Genomic DNA, 8,349 nt, shown 5'->3' with positions numbered 1-8,349 from the left:
TGAGCATATTCTCTGACCACAGTGGAAGTAAGCTAGAAATAAAATTATCAGTAGAAAATTCACACATTTGTAAATTAAGAAACACATCTCTAAATCGTCCATTGTTCAAGCAAAAAATCATAAGGGTGCTAGAAAATATTTTAAACAGAGTAACACTGAAAATACCACCTGTCACAAGTTGTGAGGTGCAGCAAAAGCCATGTTGAGAGGGATATTTACAGCATATAAAATGCACATATTAGGAAAGAAGGAAGATGGAGAAACTTATGGTCTAAAAATTTCTCATGAGATTAGAAAAACAGCAGAGGCAGGTGCAGAGCGCTGTGTAACAGGCACGTGGTTGCTCGTGGGCGGAGGAAGCCAGGAAAGGCCCAGACATCCTCAGGGTGGCCTTCATGTCTGGTTGCACCACAACAGTCCCTCCTATCGGTTCCTTGAGGACACTCTAACTTGTCTGAGACTTGATGGCCTAGAGAGAGGAAGAAAATTTCTTCACTCTTAAAAATGCTAAAAGACTGAGACAAGAGTTGGGGGATTTACATAAAGTGAGGAAGATGAATGTACAGTTTCTCTCACTAATGACACTTCTACTCTGCCGCAGAAATTAGGATAATTGAGAGTATTCAGCTAAGAAACTTCAAGTGTCGTTTGATACTTAGACCTTTTAAATTTGGTTCTAATATCAACTTTATTGTTGGCAACAATGGAACTCAGCAGCTATCTCAATAACATTAAGAAACAGTGGAGGTGATGCCAAATGTGTTTGGCGACTCTAGCTGTGCGACATCCTGGCAGCATGGACACAAAAGAAAGTCAATCTTACAAACTAAAAAGTGAAACACGAACCATGGCTTCTACTAGGAAAGAACTGATTGTAGTTCTTGATCATTTCAACATACAGGTGGATAATCTCGTTTCAGTTTAACACAAGAGATAAGCAACCAGTTATAGCTGCCTAAATTGAGGGAAACAAATATAAATTCTCCATGAGAGCAACCCAACTTGAGCAGATGAAGGAAGGTTATTCATACATTATGGAAACAAAAGAAAGAACAAGGAGTAGATAGATCAAGGAAGAGTAATTTTTTGAGCTAAACCACCAGTATTTAAAGAAGAATATTTTCAAAGTACTGCTAGTTTAAGTACATTGAAGGCTAATTTAAAATTCTTGAAACACGAAATGGTTTGGGCAGTGGTCAATTAAACAGAAAAACAATGGACTGCTATGAGAGATAATATAAAAATTAGAGAAGATCCTGCTGCTAGACTTGACAGGAAAATGAAGAACAGCAGGTCAAACTTAATGAAGCAGAGAAAAAAAATACAAGGATATTCAAGATAAAACAGAAAATATTAGTGAAGAGACAAATGCATGAACACCAGAATGTATGGTATTGAAAGCAGATAGATGTTACTCCTAAGAAAAGAGCCTATAATGAAACTGAAGTTTTATACAATCATTCCCTAAAAAAAATCCAAATCCATATACAACATTAAAGAAAGATGATGAGCAGCTTTTCAAAAGAATTGAAGAACTGAAAAAAAAGGTACAATCAATCTTTGGAACTTAAGCTGAAAGGCAAAAAAATTACCTTGGTTAAAAAAAGAGTGTAACCTAGTCATACTGAGTCAAGTAAATCAGACAAAGACAAATATCGTATGACATTGCTTAGATGAGGAATCTAGAAAAATGGTACAAGTGAACTCATTTACCAAACAGAAATAGAGTCATAGATGTAGAAAACATATTTATGGTTACTGGGGGTAAACAGAGGAAGGATAAACTGGGAGATCAAGATCGACATATATACACTGCTATATATAAAATAGATAACTAATAAGGACCTACTGAACAACACAGGGAATTCTTCTCAAAACCCCAACATGACTTATATGGGAAAAGAATCTTAAAAAAAAGTGGATATAGAAGCTCATACAGCATTTTAAATCAACTATATTTGAATAAAAATTATATATATATAAGAAAAGAGTGTAAAGGCCTTATAGGTTCAAAGAAGTTCAGTCAACCAAGAGATTGAACAGTTTCAGCAAGCCAAAGGAAACATACCAGAATTTAGGGAGAAGAATGAGATGTGAAGTATATACTGAACTATATAATCAGAGGCAACTGAAAGAAAGTAATAACGGTTGACTAAAAGGATTTGGCCCTCATGTTCTGACCCTTCTTGAAGCCAGAGATGATGCTTATTGATGTGAACATTTTACCTATAAACCTGTAGGCTCTTCAGGCTCTTTCATTCATCCTTGGGACACTGAGCTTGCTCTAGCTATTGAATCTTGCTTAAAGGACTTCTGCAAGCCTATTGTTGCCATAATCATGCTGAGGAAAGAATGCTTCAGGCACGGATGAAAAGGTTTTATTCACTAGGGACCTCACAGCCACAGACAATAGTTTCTGAGTTTGGGAATAAGATGTATGGTGTTAGATAGAGCTGCTTATCATCCAGTTTCCAACAGTTCTGACAGCTATAGAAATAGAAAATGCAGTTGTTACAAATAGTCTAACTGACATGAGAGATATAGAGACAGTGCTACTAATCAAAAATAATTGTGTAGCTTGTGCAGTAATGCAGTCCCAAAGCTACCCGAAAATTGTAGCTTTTATTGCTGATGGTGATCAAGTCTTTGTGGGATGTTATTATTTAACTGAAAATAAGACTTGAGTTTCTAAGCAGAAACGTGGATTTATTTAAACTGACTTAGAGAAGAAGGTTGAAAATACATAAGCCCAGATAACAAATTTTCAGCAACACTTGTCTATTCCTGAAGAGTATATTAAACACAATGAAAGTTTTCTTAGAAGTTGCCAACTAGATTGTAAAGTGTTAGGATGAAATTAAGAAAAACTCTTTCTAAAATGTAGGAACTTGAGAATATAAAAGAATCCTAGTCTGTAGATGTTGAAACCTTGGAAGATGAAGTTCAAGAAAATAAAATGAAAATGAAAATTGTTGAGAAAAATATGGAACAACAAAAGAAAGCATGGAGTCTCTTAAAAGTCTGAAATAAGAAGCAGAAAACAAGTATGTTGTAATTAAACTGAAAATTAAACAGTAGCAGATCCACTTAAAGATGAATTAAACCTTGCTGATTCTGAAGTGGCTAACCAAAAACAAGAGAAATGGCATTGTGAAGCAAAACAAAAAGAATTTTTGGATACTTTAAATATTTTTAAAGTTTTTTTTTTCTATTCTTTGCAGCCAAAGATGGAGAAGCTCTATACAGTCAGCAAAAACAAGACCAGGAGCTGACTGTGGCTCAGATCATGAACTCCTTATTACCAAATTCAGACTTAAATTGAAGAAAGTAGGGCAAACCACTAGACCATTCAGGTATGACCTAAATCAAACCCCTTATGATTATACAGTGGAAGTGAGAAATAGATTTAAGGGCCTAGATCTGATAGATAGAGTGGCTGATGAACTATGGATGGAGGTTCGTGACATTGTACAGGAGACAGGGATCAAGACCATCCCCATGGAAAAGAAATGCAAAAAAGCAAAATGGCTGTCTGGGGAGGCCTTACAAATAGCTGTGAAAAGAAGAGGAGCGAAAAGGAAAGATATAAGCATCTGAATGCAGAGTTCCAAAGAATAGCAAGAAGAGATAAGAAAGCCTTCCTCAGCAATCAATGCAAAGAAATAGAGGAAAACAACAGGATGGGAAAGACTAGAGATCTCTTCAAGAAAATTAGAAATACCAAGGGAACATTTCATGCAAAGATGGGCTTGATAAAGGACAGAAACGGTATGGACCTAACAGAAGCAGAAGATATTAAGAAGAGGTGGCAAGAATACACAGAACTGTACAAAAAAGATCTTCACGACCCAGATAATCATGATAGTGTGATCACTCATCTAGAGTCAGACATTCTGGAATGTGAAGTCAAGTGGGCCTTAGAAAGCATCACTACGAACAAAGCTAGTGGAGGTGATGGAATTCCAGTTGAGTTACTTCAAATCCTGAAAGATGATGCTGTGAAAGTGCTGCACTCAATATGCCAGCAAATTTGGAAAACTCAGCAGTGGCCACAGGACTGGAAAAGGTCAGCTTTCATTCCAATCCCAAAGAAAGGCAATGCCAAAGAATGCTCAAACTATGGCACAATTGCACTCATCTCACATGCTAGTAAAGTAAAGCTCAAAATTCTCCAAGCCAGGCTTCAGTAATATGTTAACAGTGAACTTCCTGATGTTCAAGCTGGTTTTAGAAAAGGCAGAGGAACGAGAGATCAAATTGCCAACATCTGCTGGATCATGGAAAAAGCAAGAGAGTTCCAGAAAAACACCTATTTCTGCTTTATTGACTATGGCAAAGCCTTTGACTGTGTGGATCACAATCAACTGTGGGAAATTCTGAAAGAGATGGGAATACCAGACCACCTGACCTGCCTCTTGAGAAATCTGTATGCAGGTCAGGAAGCAACAGTTAGAACTGGACATGGAACAACAGACTGGTTCCAAATAGGAAAAGGAGTACGTCAAGGCTGTACATTGTCACCCTGCTTATTTAACTTATATGCAGAGTACATCATAAGAAATGCTGGACTGGAAGAAACACAAGCTGGAATCAAGATTGCCAGGAGAAATATCAATAACCTCAGATATGCAGATAACACCACCCTTGTGGCAGAAAGTGAAGAGGAACTTTAGCCTCTTGATGAAAGTGAAAGTGGAGAGTGAAAAAGTTGGCTTAAAGCTCAACATTCAGAAAACGAAGATCATGGCATCTGGTCCCATCACTTCATGGGAAATAGATGGAGAAACAGTGGAAACAGTGTCAGACTTTATTTTTCTGGGCTCCAAAGTCACTGCAGATGGTGACTGCAGCCAGGAAATGAAAAGACGCTTACTCCTTGGAAGGAAAGTTATGACCAACCTAGATAGCATATTCAAAAGCAGAGACATTACTTTGCCAACAAAGATCCGTCTAGTCAAGGCTATGGTTTTTCCTGTGGTCATGTATGGATGTGAGAGTTGGACTGTGAAGAAGAAGAATTGATGCTTTTGAACTGTGGTGTTGGAGAAGACTCTAGAGAGTCCCTTGGACTGCAAGGAGATCCAGCCAGTCCATTCTGAAGGAGATCAGCCCTGGGATTTCTTTGGAAGGAATGATGCTAAAGCTGAAACTCCAGTACTTTGGCCACCTCATGTGAAGAGTTGACTCATTGGAAAAGACTCTGATGTTGGGAGGGATTGGGGGCAGGAGGAGAAGGGGACGACAGAGGATGAGATGGCTGGATGGCATCACTGACTCGATGGATGTGAGTCTGAGTGAACTCCGGGAATTGGTGATGGACAGGGAGGCCTGGCATGCTGCGATTCATGGGGTCGAAAAGAGTCGGACACGACTGAGTGACTGAACTGAACTGAACTGAACTGAAAGGATTTTTTCAATGTGGGTTATTTTGAAAGTCCTTATTGAATTTGTTACAATATTGCTTCTGTTTTACATTTTGGTTTTTTGGCCTCTGGGTATCTGAGATTTTTAGCTCCTGGCCAGGGATTGACCCCACATCCCCTGCACTGGAAACAAAGTCAACCACTCGACCACCAGGGAAGTCCTCTGGATACTTTGAATAAAAATAAGTGAAAACTAGATAGGAAAGAAAAAGAACTAGACGAGAAAAAGAAGATAAATCTGCCCAGAGAAAATAGAAGAAAAAAAGTTTAGCTGTCATCGTGGTTAGCCAGCGGAATGTCCACAGTGCGCGGGCCTTCGCCATGAGCATTCCTGCGTTGCGACGTCAGTGAGGAAGATCAGGTTGCTGAGCTTTGCGCTTATTTGAAATCTAAAGGAGCTGAAATTTCATAAGAGAACTCTGAAGGTGGACTTCATGTAGATTTAGCTCAAATTATTGAAGCCAGTGATGTATGTCTGAAGGAAGATGATAAAGTCCTTGAAATTGTGATGAACAGCGCAGTATCCCCCTGTTGATCCTGGAACCAGATAAGCAGGAAGCTCTGATTCAAAGCCTGTGTGAGAAACTGGTCAGATTTCAGGAAGGTGAACGTCCATCTCTGAGACTACAGTTGCTAAGCAATCTTTTCCATGGGATGGATAAGAATACTCCTGTAAGATATACAGCCTCACTATAGTTGCAGCCTCTTGCGGGGCCATCCAGTATATTCCAACTGAGCTGGATCAAGTTAGAAAATGGATTTCTGACTGGAACCTCACCACTTAAAAAAAAAAACAAAACACACTCTTTTAAGACTACATCATGAGGCACTTGTGGCTTGTAAGAAAAGTGATGCCGCATCAAAAGTTATGGTGGAATTGTTAGGCAGTTACATGGAGGACAATGCTTCCCAGGCTCGAGATGATGCCCACAGGTATATTGTGCAAGCATTTAAGATCCAAATGCATTCCTTTCTGATCATCTTCTTACTTTAAAACCAGTCAAATTTTTGAAAGGCGAGCTTATGCATGATCTTTTAACCATTTTTTGTGAGTGCTAAATTAGCATCATATGTCATTTCATCAGAATGATAAAGACTTCATTGATTCAGTTGGCCTACTACATGAACAGAATATGGCAAAAATGAGACTGCTTATTTTATGGGAATGGCAGTGGAAAATAAAGAAATTTCTTTTGACACAATGCAACAAGATCTTCAAATTGGAGCTGATGATGTTGAAGCATTTGTTACTGATGTGGTAAGAACTAAAATGGTCTTCTACAAAAGTGATCAAACCCAGAGAAAAGTAGTTGTCAGCATAGCACACATCGGACATTTGGAAAACAACAATGCCAACAACTCTATGACACAATGCCTGGAAACAAGACTTGAACAAAATGAAAAACAGCCTTTTGAGTCTTTCTGACACCTGAATTTTTACTCTGTATAATTTTGTTCTTTTTGGAAAATCTAAATCATAGTAAAACATAGGCTGAAATCTGAAAAAAAAAAAGTTTAGACAAAGAAATGAATAGATTAAGACAAAAGATACAGGCTGAACATGCTAGTTTTGGAGATCACGAGGAAATAATGAAGCAGTACTGAGAAGCGTGAGAAACATATCTTGATCTAGGTAATAATGTAAAGACTTTTGAAAGGTTTATTAAATTACTAGAAGAAACAAGAACTCATAGATACAAAGCAAATCAATAATTTAGAAGGTCTTTGTAATACAAATTGTACTTTGACAATTTATCTCAGCCAGCCTATTTACGGAAAAATTAATTTTGTCCACAAGAATGACACTGTTACTGTATCAGTTCCGCCTGGGGAGAGAAACAAAGTTCCTTTCTATAACAGCAAGGCCTTATCCAGAGGAGAATGTTTTTGTTTTTGTTTTTTCCCATGGCTTGTTTCATTCTTTCCCTGTGGTCCATTGCTGAATCTCCTTTCAGATGGCTGGACAAGTCTGATGTTCTACATGATACAGTTAACTAAAGGACATAATGAATATGATACTCAAGACAGCAGATTCCCAGTGTTTCAATTTATCTTGCTCACCCCTCAAAGCACAAGCTCACGTCTGTCAAGTAAACTGACAGACTGAGAATTCTTTGAATGTCTGATCCTGAAAGAGGGTAAATCACATTGCCTTTGTCACCTGTAACTCAATAGGAACAAGACAAAAGTTGATTTGTAACTTAGATGCCGTGTCCTCATGTTGAAAGATTTGCAAAGGGAAAAAAATTCAGGACTATTTGATGAAATAAAATGAAACCAAAGATATTCTAAAATAAAAAACTCTTTTATGCATCTTACCAGAATAAAATATATAAATAAGCCTAGAAAACCAACTACAATCAGTAAATTTAAATTACTTTACAAAAATCAATTTCATAGTACTGGTTTTAAATCTTTTTTTTTTTTAAACTGCCTATTTTAAGTTTTCTTTTCAGAAGTAAAATTTTGTACATACATTCATGTACATATCTGTTTGGTTTGGGTTCATTTCTATGATATTTTGTAAGAATTAAAAGTTTTAGCACCTGGAAACAAAAAAAAAGAAAGAAAAATAGCAGAAATAAAACCCAAAGAAAGTGAAAGAAGGATAAAATAAAGATAAAAGCAGAAATTCATGCAATAAAAACATACATTTGATGGAAAGAATCAACACAGCTAAAAGATGTGTGCTGTGTGATAAGTCCCTTCAGCTGTGTCCGACTCTTTGCAACCCTATGGACTGTGACCCACCAGGATCCTCTGTCCTTGGGATTCTCCAGGCAACAATACTGGAGTGGGTTGCCATGACCTCCTCCAGGGAATCTTCCTGACCCAATGATAGAACCTGCCTCTCTTATGTCTCCTGCATTGGCAGGCTGGTTCTTTACCACTAATGCCACCTGGGAAGCCCCAGCTAAAAGATAGT

At 37.7% G+C, this 8,349-nt stretch overlaps 2 pseudogenes; both read left to right on the top strand.

Moving 5' to 3' along the window:
* Nucleotides 1-464: 464 nt before the first annotated feature.
* On the top strand, nt 465-7,616 carry LOC147378535 (structural maintenance of chromosomes protein 6-like; annotated as a pseudogene).
* Nucleotides 5,752-6,936, top strand: LOC147378536 (eukaryotic translation initiation factor 3 subunit M pseudogene; annotated as a pseudogene).
* Nucleotides 7,617-8,349: the final 733 nt, after the last annotated feature.

This window comes from Bos grunniens, chromosome 2, assembly GCF_055505025.1.
Source record: "Bos grunniens cultivar Pamir isolate PY7600 chromosome 2, Bosgru_T2T1.0, whole genome shotgun sequence".
Lineage (NCBI taxonomy): Eukaryota > Metazoa > Chordata > Mammalia > Artiodactyla > Bovidae > Bos > Bos grunniens.
This window is presented reverse-complemented; position numbering and strand designations above follow the sequence as displayed.